Here is an 18,376-nt window from a genome sequence, read left to right as displayed (position 1 = left end):
AGAACCGGGGAAGGTCTTTCCACCTTCCAGCCTGCGCATTGGATTTTTTAGGTGAGACACAGTGTGCGCGGAACTGAGCCCACCCTTTAATCCTGAGGTTCATCTGCCGGGGCCAAGCACGCTTGGACGGTGGCAGCGAGGTCCTCAGGACGTAGATGGATTGCCTTACAGGGCTAACGAGCTCCATCTGCCCGGGGAGGGGCCCCGACCGGGAATCGAACCCGGGTCTCTGCAGTGACAGTGCAGTGAATTTTCCCCTGGACCACCGGGGGGGGTGTGACAGCATTACCTTCACAATGTATGGCAATATGTGTCAAAAAAGAGTATCCTGAAGGACTTCCATGTCCAGAGATCGGAAGAGGTTTTATGCAGCTCTTTTATGTTTGCAGCTTCTCTGGATCGCAGTGTTTTAACTTTTAAGGTTACACGTGGGAAGAGGTTTCTGAAGACTTAGACTGTTTCCCTTGCTACCAGCTCTTTAAAGAGTTTACTTACTGCTGCAGGAAAAGGCTAGGGAAGTTGGGAATGTCGCAACATTTGTAATAGGAAATTTATCTTGTAGGCAGCCTGCTCTAATGTGGTTAATCTCCAAGTGGATACCAGAAAATCTAATACATTGGGAAACACATCAAAGTCTTGAGATCACATGGTCACTTGTACTTACACGTGTTCTTCTCAGCAAATGAATGACAGCATCTCTTACAAGCATTTGCTGATGGACCGAGTGTAACCAATAGCACCCAAAAGACAAAAAACCATCCCAAATCCTACAGCACGCTTTCTGCTCCACACCCTTTCTGAAAGCACACGTGCAGCACTGGCTCTCTGACCTGCAGCTGATTGAGGAGCTTGTGTTGCTGGGCTCATTAGGAAGGCTTTTTAATTTTTTTTTTTTTTTTTTTTGCCAACATACAAGGTCTGCAGTTACTTGACAATAGCAAGGAATTTGTGTTGCTGAGGGGAACTTCTTTCAGGCTTCTTCATTTATGACCCACAGACACGACAGAGTCTGTCAGAGCAGGGTACCTACTCCTCAATCAGCCCTGCTTCTGATCTCCCTAAGGAGAAACATCCATCAAAGAGGCAGTAATAAATAAAACCACATGCCCAGCTGGCTTCCTTTACCTTAAAGTGTCCCACTTCTCACAACTCCACCTATGAAATGATGTCAGAAACCCTCAACCACTGTTTTTCTAGAGCTTGATTTAATTTCCCATTCTCACAGTCAGTGATCACCCAGCAACTGTAACCAAACCCCTGGCTAGGGCAAGAGCAAGGCCTTATCCTAGCAGGGCTGAGAGCTGCCCAAGGGACAGCCACTGTTCTCCAAGAGAAGCCCCTGCACTGAGGGCTTTCACACACCACCACCAGAAACCTCGACCCCCAGGCAGGCAGCAGGGCTGGCACCCAGAGCCCAGATGTGGGGTCTTCTTGGAGAAGAACAAGGCCACCGAGCTCCATGGAAATCCTTTGTTTCTAAAAATCCCAGAGCTAGCAGAGAGCATCAAGGAATGACCTTATCACACGCGTATCCTGTTCTCAAACTCATCTCCTGGGCAGCTGCTGCTGACCTCTGTCAGGAACGAGACACTGACCTAGATGGACTTTGCCAGAAACACCAGTCCCTGGATTTACAGGTCTCTATAGCAGGATACAGGGCAGCTTCTGGCTGCTCTGACTTACAGCTCAAACCCACCTGTGCCTGAGAGGCTGTAGCATCCATGAAATGCCTCGGGGCCAGCTAAATCCCACGGCATGGGAAAAGAGCAAGAGCCAGCCATGTCCTGAGTGTTGGAAGAGCTCCAGGTAGAAGCTCCAGTGCTTCAGAACTCCAGACTCGGTGCTGCTCCTGGCACCCAGACTCACCCTCCGGCTACACGCAACATCCCCCGAGCTCTGTATAAACTCACCAAACCCCTCCAAAGATGCAAGGGCTGGACCAATCCTCTCCCATTAATCTGCAGCAGCTTCTGTGGCTCTCTCATCTCCACTGCAGGGAAAGCTAGGTACCAGAGTATCTGTGCAGCAATTAATTTACAGCCAGCTCCTGCCTCCATGATTCCATGCTCACTGTTGAGAGTCGCACAGGTCTCAGCTTCACGCCTGACCCCTCTCCACACAGCAGAAGCCTTTGCTGGTATTGCTGCCCAGACATTTCTGTGGGCACAGAGACAAAGATGATATTTGCAGTTACACCTACTTCTGTCTTTGTGCTGTGTGAGAAATGAGTACTCTCCACTCATCTAGATTTTTGCTGAAAAGATCTGGAATTTGATTACATTCTGAGACACGTTTGGTTTTAGCAGTGCAGAACGGACCCTTGAAAAACCATGAGGAAAAAGTGTTGGGGTTAAGAATGCTCTTGTGATTAAAAAAACCCTGAAAGTCCTCAAATGTTTGTTTAAAGAAAATATTTTTCATTAAAATGCTGGCACTATTTCAAACAATTTGATTTTAATTTTGAAGTGTTGAAAATGCCCTCAGATAACTTCTGTAGCATTCCAGAACCCAGAAGTGATCGTAGAAAGCAAGTCACTTAAGAAATTAACTGCAGAGCTAAAACTCATTTCCTGTTTTCTAAGAAAACAAAAAAGGGCCCAAGGCTCTTTAGTCTTTCTGAGAAAGACCTTCTCACAAGTAGATTTCAACCAGGCAAGCACAGTTTGACTTTTTTCCTCCAACACAAAACAGAATTTGCCCTTTCAGAAAGCTTCCAAGAACCACACAAGTCATACTAATACAAAGAATTTACAAGACCTTGGTACCAAGTACACTGCTTTAAGCACTGCTTGGTTGGACCTGAAAGCAGTCTAAAGTCATTGGATGATTATTATTATTATTATTATTATTATTATTATTATTATTATTATTATTATTATTATTATTACAAAGATGCTCAATGATACATATTTTAGAGTAGTTGTCCTCAGAGTTTTGTCAAAGCAGCAGTCTGTTCATTTTATACTAGCATTTGATCTTGACTTTAGGATTTAGGTGAGACTTATGCACCAGCACGGAGTTTCTGTGTCATCAGTGTCCTCGACTTCCTGGCTTAACTGAATCCTCCAGAGATGCTCAAAACCAGGAAGTTTTACTGGTTTGGGGACAAAATTTGACTTAGTTTTCACAGAAACCCACCCATTGAGCCAAATTCTCTCAAATTCAGGTCTAGGTTTACTGAAGCTTCTGTTCACTGAAGTTGCCTGGAGTATGTACAGCTCTTTCTTCAAAGAAACCAAGTGAAATTACGTCTTCAGCTCACCTCAGGGGAGTTCACAGACCAGGCAGGTCTCTGTAGGTTCTTTTTCTGAGGTTTTGCAGCAGCACCACTTGTAACAGGATGTGCCTCCATCCAGCAATGAGATGTTGCAGCTTGCTGCAATCTCAGCTGTTGCCTCATTTTGGTTTCAAGGAAGCAGATTCCATTAAACATTCTGCTAGGAAAGCTTGTTTCCATTTAAAAAGGAGGGAAAAAAATTAATTAAAAAAAAAAAAAAAGACAAATATGCCTCTGAGCAGGCGTTTGAATGCTCTCCTTTGTTAACTAATACAGTTAACAGGCCTGAGTATGACAACAAACTTCCCATCAATAGCCTGACTCAAAGGGAAAACACAAGTAAAGAACTGCAGCTCGTGGTACATCAGCTCAGATAATAATGTGAGAGTACCCGACAGCACGAGCTGCTGCCCATCTGGTTCATGGAACGGAAGAAAGTATTCAGGAGGCAAGTATTGAGATTGTTCCCCTCTGATATCCCTTCCCTTGTGACTGCTTGGTGTCAGTTGACCTTTATGTTTCTAGAGCATTGGGACACAATGTGTTTCACCACTTCATCTTTCCTAAAGCCCGTGGTGATCTTGGAGGGAAGTGTATCCCAGCCCCCTGCTATCGCTGCCATTGGGAAGGCGAACAGGTCTGTCTGCAAAGAGAGGCTGCATCCCAGCCCTCTGAGCTTAGTGGTAACCACCAGCTCACAAAATCCCCAATTCTGCTTAGTGCTGGTAGCAGCCACCTGGACGTGGCACACAGGAACCAGCCAGCAGCTCTCCAGTCCTGCACAGTGTGAGAGTGGCCAGTGGGGACCGGACACAAACTACACCTTGGAAACCCTCACAGTAACACAGAATCATTTCAGTCAGTCACCAGTCCCACCATGTCCAGGGACGTGGCCGAGACACCAGACATCCAATGTGTGCTCAGGGAGTCACAAACTCCATTACGGATAGGGAAGTTTTTGCAGACTTACAACAATCCCAGTTGTGGGTCTGGACTTGGGCACTTCCTAGGTTTGCCTGAGGCACAGCACAGACACCCCACTGTGCCAAATCAGCTTTTCTCTGCTGAGGTTCATCTGACTCGTGGCCACAACTCAATCTCTGCATTATTGCTTTGCATTTGAAGAGGAAAACACGGAGCTTACTTTAGTATAAATCCCAGTGAAAATAATTCAGCCTTCTGTTATTGTCAAGGCTGAACAGCCTCCAAGAAAGCAAATTTCAACAGAACTTTTCTATCTCAAAGAGCCCTATAAAACTCACAGTAACAACCAATTTTTTTTTTTTATTTTTTGCCCTTTTTTTTTTTCTAGCAATTGCATGCCTTGATTGCTTGATGCTTACCCTGGGATACCAAAAAGTGGCCTTTATTTTGTAGAAGAGAGCTTTTGACAAATTAGGCCATTTTAGGTATTGATAAAAGGCACATAAAAATTTATATCTACAAAATGCCATTTAGAAAATCAGCCAACAATTTTTATTTTTTAATCTCACTATCATTCCCACGATTTAGTATCTATTCCATTTTTTCAGTTCCCCACAGTAGCTTTCACTGGGTTTACCATAATCTTCACATTATTAACCTACACTCACTCTTCATCAGCATATTTACTTGGAAGCAGCTAAGAAATTACAGATAAGTTAGTTCATTGTTGAAACAGCTGATATAATATATTCATTGTGTTAATCCTGATATATGTGGTCTGGGGAGAGGATAGAGAGGACTGTTATGTAGTTTTTTGTGGTTGGGGTATTTTTTTCTCTGCTCTGCCTAGCACATGTGGTAAGGCAACAGCAATAAATCAGAACAAAGGAAATGAAGTACTAAGGCTTTAGGGAACATGTGTTTTAGAAGAAAAACTTGGCTCACCTCTAAAGCAGTATTGCCTTATAACGGATGTTTAAAATTCAGATGTAGAAAAAGACGGATAAAATTATATAAATACAAGTGACTTACAGGTCTGTGCAGCTTTCAAACAGTCCTGCAGGCCAGTCCATCTTCCCAGCTCCTCCTGGACCCGGCCAGGCAGACCCCACACTCCAAACCAGCCAGAGTACAGCAGTGGGAGCAGCACAGCTCATCCCTAAGCAATACTGCAACACGTTAGCTGCAGACAAAGGATTAAAGAATTAAAACCAACCCAGGCAACTGACATATTGTCTTCCAGGATCTCTCCAGCTGCTGTTGACAGACCTATTGCAAACCAATGTCAGCTAGGAACATGCTACTGAAGGAGTCATTTGCCACGCCTGTAATCTGTACAACCCTCGTGTTATGGCAGCAGTTTCACACAGCAAGTTCCACACACCGCTGAGACTCTGTTCCCAGCCTTGAGCAGGCAGAAACAGAAGTAATAACTACTTTGAAGCAGATTTCCCAAGATATTTAGGAGCCTAGACATGAAGAGAGGTGCCTTATGAGGTTTTCCAAGGCCTCAAGGTGGGTCAGGCTCTTCAGACTCAACCCCGGAAATGGGTATTTTCCTCCTCTCTCCCTCCAGTCTCCCAAAGAACTTAATGCATTGGGTTCTGCAGGGGGGCTGCAGGGGTGGCTTCTCTGAGAAGCTGCTGGAAGCCTCCCCCAAGTCCAACAGAGCCAATGTCAGCTGGCTCCAAGATGGATGTGCTGCTGGTCAAGGCTGAGCCCATCAGGGATGGCAATAACACCTCTGGGATAACATATTTAAGAAGAAAAATGTTATTGTGCAGAAGTAATTGCAGCCAGAGAAGAGAGGAGTGACCCACACTGAAGCAGCCTGTTCCTGAAGGACTGACCATGTGGAGGGGACCAACACTGGAGCAGTTCATGAAGAACTGTAGCCCATGGGAAGGACTCATGCTGGAGAACTTTGTGGAGGGCTGTCTCCTGTGGGAGAGACCCCACGCTGGAGCAGTGGAAGGACTCCTCTCTCTGAGGAGGAAGCAGCAGCAGAAACATCACGTGATGAACTGACCGTAACCTCTATTCCCCATCTCCCTGTGCTGCTGTGGCAGGGAGGAGGTAGAAAATCAGGAAGGAGGGAGGGTGGGGGGAAGGTGTTTTTTAAGATTTGTTTCACTTCTCATTATCTGATTTTGATTAGTAATAAATTCAAGTAATTTCCCTAAATCAAGTATGTTTTGCCCGTGACAATAATCAGTAAGTGCTCTCTCCCTGTCCTTATCTCAATGCGTGAGCCTTTTTTTGTGTTTCCTCACCCCTGTCCAATTGCAGAGGGGAGTGGTACAGTGGCTTTGGTGGGTACCTGGCATCTAACCAGGGTCAAACCACCACACTCTTGAAAGGCCACTATGTTTGGGCACCTAAATACCTCTGCAGAGAATTTTACATTCAGTGTCGCTTCCCCTCCTCCTGCGGGCTGCCCATGGGACTCCCAGCCAGGCTGGTGGCCAAGGGTCAGCACTGGACTGACCAGTGCTAAGGGCAGTAAAGCAATCTCAGCTGCTGGCAGGACACAAGAAATCCCAAGAGGATGAAAGGGCTCCTGTTTGTCTGTCCTGTGCCTATTAACTTTTTAGGGTAAATGGTCTCTATTTCACTTCAATAGCTTTGCTGCCAGTCCCCTGCCCATGCACTTTAGGCTGAGTAGTCTAACATTAAATGTCTCCTACATACATTTTTGCTTGTGATGTTCGTCTGCCATTCCAAATTTTCCTCTTTTTTCATGCTTTATCCATTCCAGGCTTAAATAAAAACAAAGCCCAGATTCCAAGAACTGAGCAGTGACCAAGGTGGGGGCTGTGAAACGGAATAGAGAAGGAAAGTGCTATAAATGGAATCAGGGAAGCATGGCTTGGGATGATTAATGAGCTTACATCTGTGACAAACCTGTACTATAAACAGCAGGTAGAGAAGCAAAGCCAGCAGCAGAAAGTGCTCAGGAGCAAAGAAGGTGGAGCTGTGCCTCTCTGTCACAAGTGGTCTGGCTGCTCAGTGGATGCTGGTTGGAACAAGCACAGTTCCTCCTCAGTGATCGGGATGCACAACAGGATACATAAGACTGCTAGAGAACAGCATGCATCCTTTTGGAGACCTGGGAGAAGAGAGGGATTAAAAAAAACCCCAAACCCAATTTCCTTTCCGAGCAGCAAAACAGCAAAGTCCTGATTAAAGGTGCAGCAAGAAAGTACCTGTGCTTTACCCTCCTTCCCTGGGATTTTTCTCTATCAGTGGATATACTTGGTGCCCACACTGTGAGCAGCCCTAGTGGAAGAGGCATCATGGCACATGAAGGCAGGTGACAGGCTCAGCCCATGGTGAGAGGGTGCTACTCAGGGCAGGCTACCCCTCTTGCAGGGTGGCCAGGGGGGAAAGTCATTCCAGTCGCAGCACTTCTCCCCATCTGCCACCTTGGAAAGCCTACCAGGAAACACAACAAAAAGGGAGCCTGCAGACACCTGCACTCTGGAATCAAATCAGCCTCCCATGGCTGTAGCTGCCACCACCAGCAGTCCTCAAACCAGGCTGGGATTTTACCAAAAGTGTCCATTTACCACCTAGTTTTGGAAGGAATCTATTCATATCCTGCAATGACCAGCCCTGGGAGCAGACAGAACGGATACCTGTCTTGTGGGAAGTACCTGGGAAAGGCACAGCCATGAGGCACTCGCCCTGCGAGCTGCAGGCTCCTCTGGGTCACACAGCAAACTGAAAACACAGCAAAGTGCGTCACACAGCAAACTCCATCAGTGAGAAACTGCTTTGGGGTAGAAAGAAATGGACTTTGGGAAGATGGATGGACTAATCGGGGAAAACACAGTGCAATTTGGAGCAGCTGTCCTGCAGTATTCGATAGGATCCCAGCATTGCCATTCCTAGGGATAAATGTGCAAATGAAGCCTCTGAAATCCTATTGCTGGTTTAAAAACAGAAAAACCCAAGCAAATGAAAAATTGCAATGGATTTTATTATTCATAGTTTTCTGGTTCCTGAGCCTGGGGAGTATATTCAGATCTCATTTTCAATCTTTCCTCCATCATTACAAAAAAAAAAAAAAAAAAACCACAACAAAATGCCCTATGCTTTTTAGTATTATATTGTAGGGAAAACTTAAATTTCCTCATTGATCTCTGTTTCATGATCCATCCCTCCAAGGAAAGCTCAGAGTATTGCCAATTTGTGAGAAAATGGAGAACAGGCAAAATTGGAATTTCAGAGGTGGATAATTATGGATAAACTCGATGCAGATTTTTTTTTTTTTTTTAACAAACTAGCCAAGACTGATCTACTGTTAAAACAAGACATCAATTTTAAACAGTGAAAAAAGGTTGTATAAACCAAGCTATTCAGAGTCTTTAAAGAGAACTACTGGGTTACTCAAACACAGCATGCTCTGAGAATAGCTCTAGCCCACTCTAGCTTGATTTTCTCCGTTTTAATGCAGAAAAAGTTTCTACTGCTTGTAGCAACCAGCACCAAGTTATACATCAGCAAGGCCTTCCAAGACAGCAAATGCCCCTGCTTGCTGCTGAAAAGAAAACACGCTCCAGGGAACACTTCCAGGAGACTGTTTCATGACAGAGATGTGCGTGTTGTCCACAGACTCGGGCACTGGGAAGCCTGCAGCACGAATGCCCCAGCTGCTGTGCTTGCTTGGGACCGCTGTCTGGTAACCAAACACTCTGAAGTTTGCATCAAGAAACATACACATAAGAAAGCTCGGGAAAATTGCACTCCATGTGACACATGCATTTCTCATGTGGCAATAACACCCGTATCCAGAAAACAACCACAGTTGTGCCTCCTGCCAGGCACCAGAGCCCTGATATCAGCATGGCCAGGGACCACCTCACCCTTGGGCTGCTGTTGGGGGAAATATCCACAGCCCCACCCAACATGTACCCAAATACACAAGTATCACAAGTTCTCTTCCTTCTGCCACACTCTGGCCATAGTGCACAGTCATAGTGCCTGTCAGCTGTGGGGCAGGATTATCTCCAGAAATCCAGCTGAACTCACTTTGCCTGTTCAGCACTTTTTGCAGGAGTGCAGAGCAGATGCAGTGGGGGTCAGGATCTGGCCCCCCACATGCATAGCTTTGAAGATTATCATTCAGCAGAAGGTATTGTGAGGAAAAAAAAATGACAAGCCCAGAGCCTGAGTTATTTTTCTGAGCCTGAATGATATCAAACATAATATTTTATTTGGCTGGTTATAGAAAACATGTGGCAAAGCCTTCATTTTTTTAGAAGGTTTGTCCTGTGGCACAAAAAGAAAAGAAAAATAACTGAACTTTTATTCTGCCTGTCTCTGCAATGCACATCCCTGCACCCACACAGGCTGCTGTCACCTGAATTTTAAGTTCTGGATACATATGATAACTCTATTTACTCTGCAGAAATATCAACAAGGTCCCAATCAAAGACTAACATCAAGATTTACAGAGTATGTGCAAACAGGAAAGTGTCCCCATGAAAAGTTTATACTCCAAGCAAAATTTGAAGGTTCAAGATAATCAGTTATTATAAAGGACTTGAAAAGTAGAGTTCAGCATCCTGCTGTGTTCAGCAGCAGCAAGAAAAATTGTTCAGTGCTCAAGTGTAGAGCAAGTAGAGCCCTTACCTGAGGACAAGGCTGAGAGAGTAGAGTACAGCACCATTTTGGGGGAATACAAATTGTATTCAAAGTTCCAGCTCCAATTCTGACCTAACTTCAAGTCCCAAATATGGCCTTTTCCCTGTAAAAACAAAACAAAAAACTAAATAAATCCAACAAAAAGAGAACAATTACTCATTTAGCTGCCAGAAACCATTCATCTGTCAGTGAACTCCACCAGCTTTTGCAGGGGAGTCAAGGGATGAAAGACATTATAATGCACAGGAGGAGCACAGCAAGAGAGTTGCTTGCTGTCTTTCCCATCCTGTCAGCTGTTCCTGATGTACCCAACCCTCTCCTAAACCTTTCTTAAGGATGTTGTACAAAGTGAAGGGTCCTCTTCCAAGCAGAGCTAGGAGGGCTTTAAGCTGCCAGCCAGATGGGTGAGTGCGAGGCTGCTGCAGCCACAGGAGGGGAGGCTCAGGCTCCCGCCCTTCACCCCAGGAAGGCTGAGGCTGTGCCAGAGCAGACAAAGGGTGAACACACATCTTCTCTGTACTGGCTCAGCTCCAGTGATGTTTATTTCCAGCTGTGGGGCTGCATCAAGCACAGTAGGAGATAACCTTTCCAACCCTTCCATCTGTCCTGTAGTCCGAATAACATAATAAAGATATTTCTAAACATGTGAAACGAGGTAGAGGGTTATGATGGTTGGGACAGCAATAGCTATTGCCCTGCTTCCTTTATCAGGGGTAAATCCCTTAGCTATTCCCTAACACCTCTCCTCAACTGAACCACCACGGGACCTATAACTCAGCTCCTCCTTTTCCCCTACCGACTGACCAGCTGCCCCAAGCTCCCTTTGCCCATCAGTAAGGGGCAAGCCCTCTCTTTGAGACACCTGTGCTCTGCAGTCAGCACAGCACTCTTTTGGTGGGTTTGCTAATCAGGCCACCAGTAATGCCCCCTGAGCTGGGTGCCTGTGACTCAGCTGCAGGCCCGCTGCCACTCAGCAGCTGGCACTTGGCACAGCGGCTGTGTGTGACTCAGGCCAGCAGGAGCCTTTGGAGATGCCTTCCCATGATTTATATCTGCAAGGGATCCTTTGTGTTCAGACCCCATTGTTGGCGTGCCAGCCTCACTGGAAAAATCTGGAGTTAATAAACTCCACTTTCCAATCACAGCAGCTCTTTCCAGGGTGCAGCTTTGCAGAGCTGGCAATGCTTGCTCCTGCACCATCAGCCAGCACAGCAGCTGAAGCCTTTTACCTTGGAAAACCCTGGTGATTGCACACATGAACAACCCCAGGGAAAGCCCAAGTTCACAGTGCCTGGTAGTCTGCCTCCCTCTTGCTCCACCTCCTTATCCCTTTCAGTGTGGAGCTCGTGGTCCTGCAGCCCTGGTGAGAAGCCTCTTGGCACCAGCTCCCCCTGAGAAAAAAGGAAATTTCAAAAAAGAAAAAAAGAAAAAAAGACAAAAGATGGATGTGACCAGATGTCACAAACCCTTGAATCCCAGGGAATCTGAAAAGTGTTACCTCAGCTCCAGTAGCAGAAACGTTACTGTCCTGGGCAGCACCTTCCCACAGGGAAGCAGGTCCCTCTGGGAGAGCTGTTCATCCATGTCAACTCTGGACGCTGTGAGGAACGTGGCATCTTGTTTTGTACATGCAAGGTGGAGCAATTCTTTCCCTTGCCTTTCCTGAAAGAAAGCAAAAGGGAAGGTGGGTTTTGACCTCCAGACACATTTTGTAAAGCCCCACTGGTGACACAGTGCTGTCTTTCTCGCAGTGCTCGCTCCTACAGCCACCAGAGCAGCTGGGACTTTTCTTGCAACATTGCTGGGCTCACAGCAGCACTGTCCTGCTTTGCTCCATAGTGAGGTGCATTGGAAACTGCTCAAGGAAGGGCTGTTATTTTGCACAGCAGTGAGTTCATTTATGGAGCTGTGTAAATAAAAGGACCATCTCTGCCACCTGGGCTACACTGCTGAACAGCTGCTGAACCTCTCTCCAGAACGGTGACATTTTACAGTGGGGGAAGTGTCTCACTGTGGCACTGCAGCCCTTCTATCACAACAAATTTGTGTCTCGTTTGTGGATTATCAGCCAAAAAGGGTGGAAGCAATTTTCACTTTTCAGCATCCCCATGGGACAGGTATGCCTCGGAGCTGGCTCCATTCCAACAGAGTGAGTTTAAGCCATATTTTTGGGCTTGTATAAGCTGGATCAACATCAGTGGAGCTATACCAGTTTACATCAGCCTGAAAACACGGCTCCATATTTTCATGGAAAGGAGCTCAGTTCTGGAAGGTTTTCAGCAGGTTCTTGGTGCTGCAGGCCAGATGCCCCTGCAGACAATGAGCCCTGCCCAGAAGCAGTGGGATGTGGGGAAACTGGTTTGCTTGTATTACTCTGAGGAAGAAATGAGGCAGTGCTAGTCACAGTGAACAACAACAGGAAAACAAGAGGAAAGGTCCAGCGAACAAAATAAAACACTTTAGGACTACAACTGAGACCTGGGGCTGGAGGAGAGCTGCAACAAGCCCTAGAGAGCCCCCGATGCAGGCAGTCAGGAGAGCAGGAGCAGACTGTGATACTCACTGAACAGACACACGATGCCAACAGCTTTTCATAGCAAGAACAGGCAGGATTAAAGCACTTCCATTCAGATATCCAGAGGAAAATGGGCAAACACAGGATGGCCACATGTGACTATAGCTAACACTTCAATGATGATCCTGTGCAGTGCTGAACACTGAGGTGAAGGGATGTGTGCAGCCCCCACCTTGTTTATGCCGTACTAACTAAGGCTGAGGAGGGCTTAACAGCCATCCTCTTTCTCCAGCCCTTTGTGGAGATTTTCTTCAGAGCAAATCCCTCTTCCAAAAACTGACAAACAGCTCAGATAAAATGTAAGATTGGAAACAGGTGCAAGAACTAGGCAGAGCCACAGAGCAATGTGATGTGTTAAATATTGTGGTTTTCTACAGAAACATTCACACAGAGATAGCAGCACTCTGCAAAACAGGGTTGAGCATAAGTAACCCCATCTTAAATAAGGAAAACACAAGCTACAGAGATTAAAGGCTGCTGCTGTTAGTATAGACAGCAAGAACTGCATTTCCCTCCTTCACAGATGCTTTGCAATGTTGTGGTGTCCTGGAACTCTGGCCATTGCCCAGCCTCCTCCACACCCTGCAAAGATGCCAGGCCAACACAGGCTGGGGTTGGTTCTGTCTTTTGTCCCTTTTCCAATACAACCAAGGCCTGAAGCAGAGCTTTGTTTCAGAAACTGTGCTCCCGTTTCTCCTCCTGTCCTGTGAACAGGGTGGTTTCAGACAACACATAGTAAATGCCTGTGGTAAGTAAGTGCTGAAGCCCAGCTCCCCCCCAGGCTATCAGCCTCTGCAGTTTTCCCAAACACAATCAACCTGGCCTACGGCTTATTTACCCATTTCCAAAATCTTAATCTGACACCTAATGATGCATTAATCACTGTCAGACCATGATCTTTTGTTTCAGCTTCTCTGCAGGCATCTGTCAGAATCACAAAAGATTAATTATTGCACTAGCCTGGGTACAGAAATTCAGCCTCTCTGCAGAAATACTCCTCAGATGCTTTGTGACCCCTTCAGCAACTACTCACCTTCTTCCACTCTTTCACTCACATTTCTAGCTCTGGGTATCTGCTCTCTCCTGCCCAAGCATTCGTCATTTTTCAGCCTCACAAGCAGCACTGGGAGAGAGGATCACCAAAATCCCTCCCTGCAGCACTGTCCCATTTTGGGCACCATTGTTTCCAGCTCCTTTAACCACACTGAGAAGGTGCTTACTCTCTCCTTCTGATAGACTTTTTAAATGGTTCACTCTAACCTTCCATCCACACAGCGCTCTAGGTCATGCAGTATTCAGAAGTATGAAACATCCTGTTGAAAATTAAGCAACCCTGCCTCCAAAGTCTGTGGGATGATGACACAGGAGCAATCTCCGGGAGGCATCCAAGTTCCACAGCAGCTGATGAACCAGCTGCATTGCTTCTTCGAAAGAGAGACTGAAATATGCTTCAGACAGACTGAAATATGCTCTTCCTTTACATCTCAAGGGCCTGCACCCAGCTGTCCACAGGAACTGACACTGCCAGGAGATGGAGGGCCATCAAGGGTTCATCTGCACATGGAAGATGTAAGGGTTTATGAACACTGGTGCAGTGTGAGATGCCTCTGGAGCCCGTACAGTTTGAACCACAGTAAAACTGTTCCACACACAGAGGCACGGCTGTTTCCAAAGGCAAAAGAAAATATGCTATATCTATCTAAAATAAATTTTAAAAATTACAGCTTTTCCTCAAATGCAAACTACTTCCATAAACAGGGGTGTTGGACCTGCATGTCCTCAGTGTTCTCTGCAGCAGCAGCCACGAAGGTCCATTAGACCACCCTCCACTGCTGAGCACTGCCCGAGGAAGTCTCTTTTCCCCCTCCCATGAGTGTTTCTGTGTATGATTCAGCAGCTTTCTACAAAACGCATTTTGGAAGATGGATGAGTTCAATATGCCAGAGGGGAGAAACACAAGAGAGCATCTCTCTGGGTGCATGGGGGATATTTCAGCAGGTGTTTGGATCACACAGTGCTCTCTCCGTTTCTTAAACACATCCCAGGGGCCAGAGTTGCTTCAGTTCTTGTTTTCCTCTCTCTAGTAAAGGCCTTAGAAGCAGGAATAACCAAAACCAAGCAGTAAATAAAATCAAGTATTTGTTTCTAGCACAGTAGCTTCATTCTAATAATCTTGCAGTGTGTAGGCTTTGCAGAAGGAAAACGCTTGGCACAACCAGCACAACGTCATCATGCTGCCACTGATAGAAAAGATAGTAGAAGTGTAACCTGACATAAGAGTACCTGTTGGGAAATTTAGCTTACAGCTCCTTCCCACAGACAAATCTAAAGCAGGAAGATTTCCTTCTCCCAAAACTGAAATTCTCTGAGTGCTACACTGCTGAAGATTTAAATGTTGAATTTATACTTGAAAATTTCCTCCTGTAAAGAAATTCCAGAAGTTCCTGTAATCCCAGCATTGCAGCAGATCCCTGTCCACTGGCCTTCAAACATGGCTCCAGCCAGAGCTTCCTGGCCTGCTGTGCTGCCCACAAACCTCCGAGAATGCGGCCGAGTCTTCTTAGAGCTTCACTTCTCATATATTTATGAATTTTAATGGATTCAGGTGGTTCCAGCTGCCAGCTGACACTGCGGAAAGGACAGAGCCAGACCAACCCACACTTCTCCCTCCCCACTGGCAAGTCTATTTGTGGCCCTGCACAGTGCCAGAAATAAACTGCTTTCCTTGGAGAGACCCACTGGCAAGCACCAGACTCTCTACAGAGGGCACAGCAGCCTCAAAGATACTCCTTTTAACTCTGATTTCAAAGTACTCATCAAGGGGGCTTAGAAGGCCAGAAGTGCTCCTGGAGTTGTGGTGAGCTGGGAAGAGAAAGGAGGTAGAAATAAGATTTGTCTCCCCTCCTCGTCCTTGGAAAGAAGTCCTTTGGGGTGTGCCTGCTCCCTTTCATCTCATGTCTTCTAGCTGGAAGATCCCAGCCTCCCAAGTGCAGTGCTGAGTATATTTTAAATGACTCTTTAATGTTTGCATACAAATGCCAGATGCTTTCTTTTTTAAATAAACAAACAAAACCCTCAAACACCTCTGAGAGACGGAACATTTTCCCTACAGTGAAGGCCACAGTGGTTGCTTGTGAAGGACAGTGGAAGAAGGTTCCCCACACTCCCCAAAATTCTACTCTGTAAACATTTCTCCTCCCTTCCTCAACCTTTCCCCTGCCACACAGGTCACTGGACTTTGGGGAGGGGTGGGAGTGCTGAGAAATGTCAGAGCTGCTTATTTCCTCCTACAGCACTTAGAGGGAGGGGATTTTGGAGGGGACCTGTTGGGCTCAATGGGAAATTAAGCCCTGTGATTTCCCAGTTCTGGCAGTCTTCAACCACACAGTTCCCATCTTCTTTACACCATTAAAATGGCACTGTTACACAGGGGATACCTGAGATAAACAGCAGGTGTTCAGAAACAGGCAGTGACAGAGTTTGGAGTCAAAAAGCTCAGATTCAAAACGGCAGAGCAGGTGATAGCAGTGAGAATTGGTCTTTCCCTGCTTCCTCCATAAGATTTACTCCCATGTGTCAGCTGTCAGGTGTCAGGCAAAGGAAATGTCCCCTGCTCTATGCACATACATCTTTCTTGTGGGGAAACCTGTTCACACACACTGAACTGAATTCACATCAGCAACTGCCATAAAATTTTAAATAAAAACAGGAGAGTGTATATTCCTTTTATGTCGTGTGCAAAGGCCACTGAAAGCAAGAGGCATTCAGGTGAGTGCTCCATGAGATGTGACTGGAATACATTTCTTCTGAAGTGCTCTAATCGCAGTAGCAATGTATTCCTTCTTTTTCCCCTAAGACTGGGAAATCACATTTTAGCTCCTGCCACAAGACTGTCAGGATCAGCATTTCAAGTAGCAATTCAGCTTTTATCAACATTCGACACCATTGTAAGTCAGGAATAATTAAAGTAACATTAACATAGAGTTATGAGGAAAGGTAAGCCTGTAACCATTCAACATCAGATTAATTTAGCATTTCCTGCAATAATGCCACCAGCAGGAAGTTATTTACCATAAATGTTAGATTCAGTGGGATGTTCCAGGGCAGCCAGGAGCAGTTTAGGTGTGCCACTCCTGTACTTGCCACCTTCAAGCTCTTCAGAGCTCTTTGGTACACTCCTCAGAGCATCATCTTGGAAAGTTGCTTTATGAATCTGCATCAAAACAAAAAGAAATGTTTCTGTAAAACCCATGAATACTTAGCCATGACATATACTAGATGAATATAAAGTCTAGGGTTAGACAGAGAGATAGATCATACATACAGTCTATAGAGAAATGACAGATGAGAGCCTACAGGAACGATACATAAGGGTCCACAGAGCCATATTTTTGTGCTGATACAGACATGTATGTGAAAGGATATATAAAATCAAATTCATAAATCCGTTCAGTACAGCAGGAACATACATTGTGGCTTTCACAGAAACTGTTTCTTGACTTTTCAGCGGACACATCAGACAGTGTAATGTGTACTGTGCTTAACCACAGCAATACACATATGGATACACATAAAAATACATAAATGGATATAAATTCAGACCAAGGTTTTTCTTCATAACAGAGTGTAGAAGATTGTTGGGGTGAGGAAACCCCCCATGCGGCTCACAGAGGAGCTTGTGAAGGTACCAGAGAACCGAAACTTCATGGGAGGGACTGAGATAAGGCAGAGTCCTGTTGAAGATTTGTTACCCTGAGGGAAACCTATGCTGGAGCGAGACGGCTCAGGTGGGATGTTGGGATCCATGTGTGGGATCCATGCGAGATCCATGCTGGAGAAGTCTATCAAGGACTGTTCTCCTGTAGGATGGGACCTCCACAGGGAAACAGGGGTGGACTCATAAGCCATTATCCCCTGTAACTCCATGGAAGAAGATCGATAGTAAGTAAGTGTCCCCTTGCAAGTCTATGGAAGAAAAGACCTTCAGGGCCTGGGTAACCCCCAGCCTCCGGTCTTAGCCCGAGAGGGGGGTAGGCCCAGCCCTGGAGGCCAACACAGAGCAAGAGAGAAAGAGTTCCAGCTGCGACGAGAGTGCTGCTGAGTTATTGAAGAGACCTGGAGCTCCGAGAATAGAAAAAGAAACTGCTTCTCCTCCTTGGACTGATATAAAGGGGGGAAAAGTATTTCTGTAAATACATAGCACTTTTACTTAAGTAGAATCGTTATAGATGTCATTCTTTGGTAGTTTTTATTTTGCTAGTAATAAATATTCATATTATTTTTCCCCAAATCCAATCTCTTTTGTCTGCATAAACCTTCTCTCAACTTAAAAGTATTTGTGTGGGGAGTGTGAAAGCAAATTGACCCAGAGCAAAACCATGACATAGAGGAAGACAGTTCCTTTTCTTAACATCTAGAAAGGATTTACTGCCTTTGAGGATGGGCAAGGGGTTTGATTCCTGCATTTTTCTTCTATCTCCAGGGCTACTCCAGTACAGCCAAAAGGAAAAGGAGGCTGGATGAGGGGTTTGGCTGAACAGGGTTTCAGTAAATGTCCAGGGGGACTTTCAAACTCGCCAAGGCTGCTACCTTACATTGACATCAGGAGTGAGGTGCCCTGGCATGCTGGAAAATCCCTGAAGCTACTTAAGTCTCACTTGTAACAGTGTGGTACGTGTGACAGAACACCTGGAGCCAGAATCCCACTCAATTTCAGTGACACACCTGGATCCAGTAAGTTCCAGCAAACCCCTGCATCAGCAAGCACCCACAGAGCTGCAGGACTGTGACATGTGCCCTGGCTCTATCCATGCCACATCCTGGTTGCTCCCATTGAGCCTCACTTGAATCACTGAATCACAGACTGGTTTGAGTTGGAAGAGTCCTTAAAGCTCACCTAGTTCCAACCCCCTGCCATGAGCAGGGACACCTTCCACTAGGCCTGGTTGTTC

General features: G+C 45.9%; 1 long non-coding RNA gene across 1 annotated transcript in view; it reads right to left on the bottom strand.

Moving 5' to 3' along the window:
• Window positions 1–18,376, bottom strand: part of LOC114067261 — a 35,309-nt gene that overhangs the window by 3,156 nt on the left and 13,777 nt on the right. The window contains exons 2-6 of the long non-coding RNA XR_003573361.1: window positions 16,497–16,638; window positions 11,349–11,512; window positions 9,839–9,953; window positions 5,234–5,384; window positions 3,139–3,446 (exon numbers count right to left, since the gene is read on the bottom strand). This is a non-coding gene — a long non-coding RNA (uncharacterized LOC114067261). The remainder of the gene's footprint in view (window positions 1–3,138; window positions 3,447–5,233; window positions 5,385–9,838; window positions 9,954–11,348; window positions 11,513–16,496; window positions 16,639–18,376) is intronic.

Source organism: Empidonax traillii, unplaced genomic scaffold (assembly GCF_003031625.1).
Source record: "Empidonax traillii isolate 1590-97213 ecotype Southwest subspecies unplaced genomic scaffold, ASM303162v1 scaffold889:size374758, whole genome shotgun sequence".
NCBI classification, from domain to species: Eukaryota; Metazoa; Chordata; class Aves; order Passeriformes; family Tyrannidae; genus Empidonax; species Empidonax traillii.
Note: the sequence above shows the minus strand (reverse complement) of the source record. Positions and strands in the feature narration are given on the sequence as shown.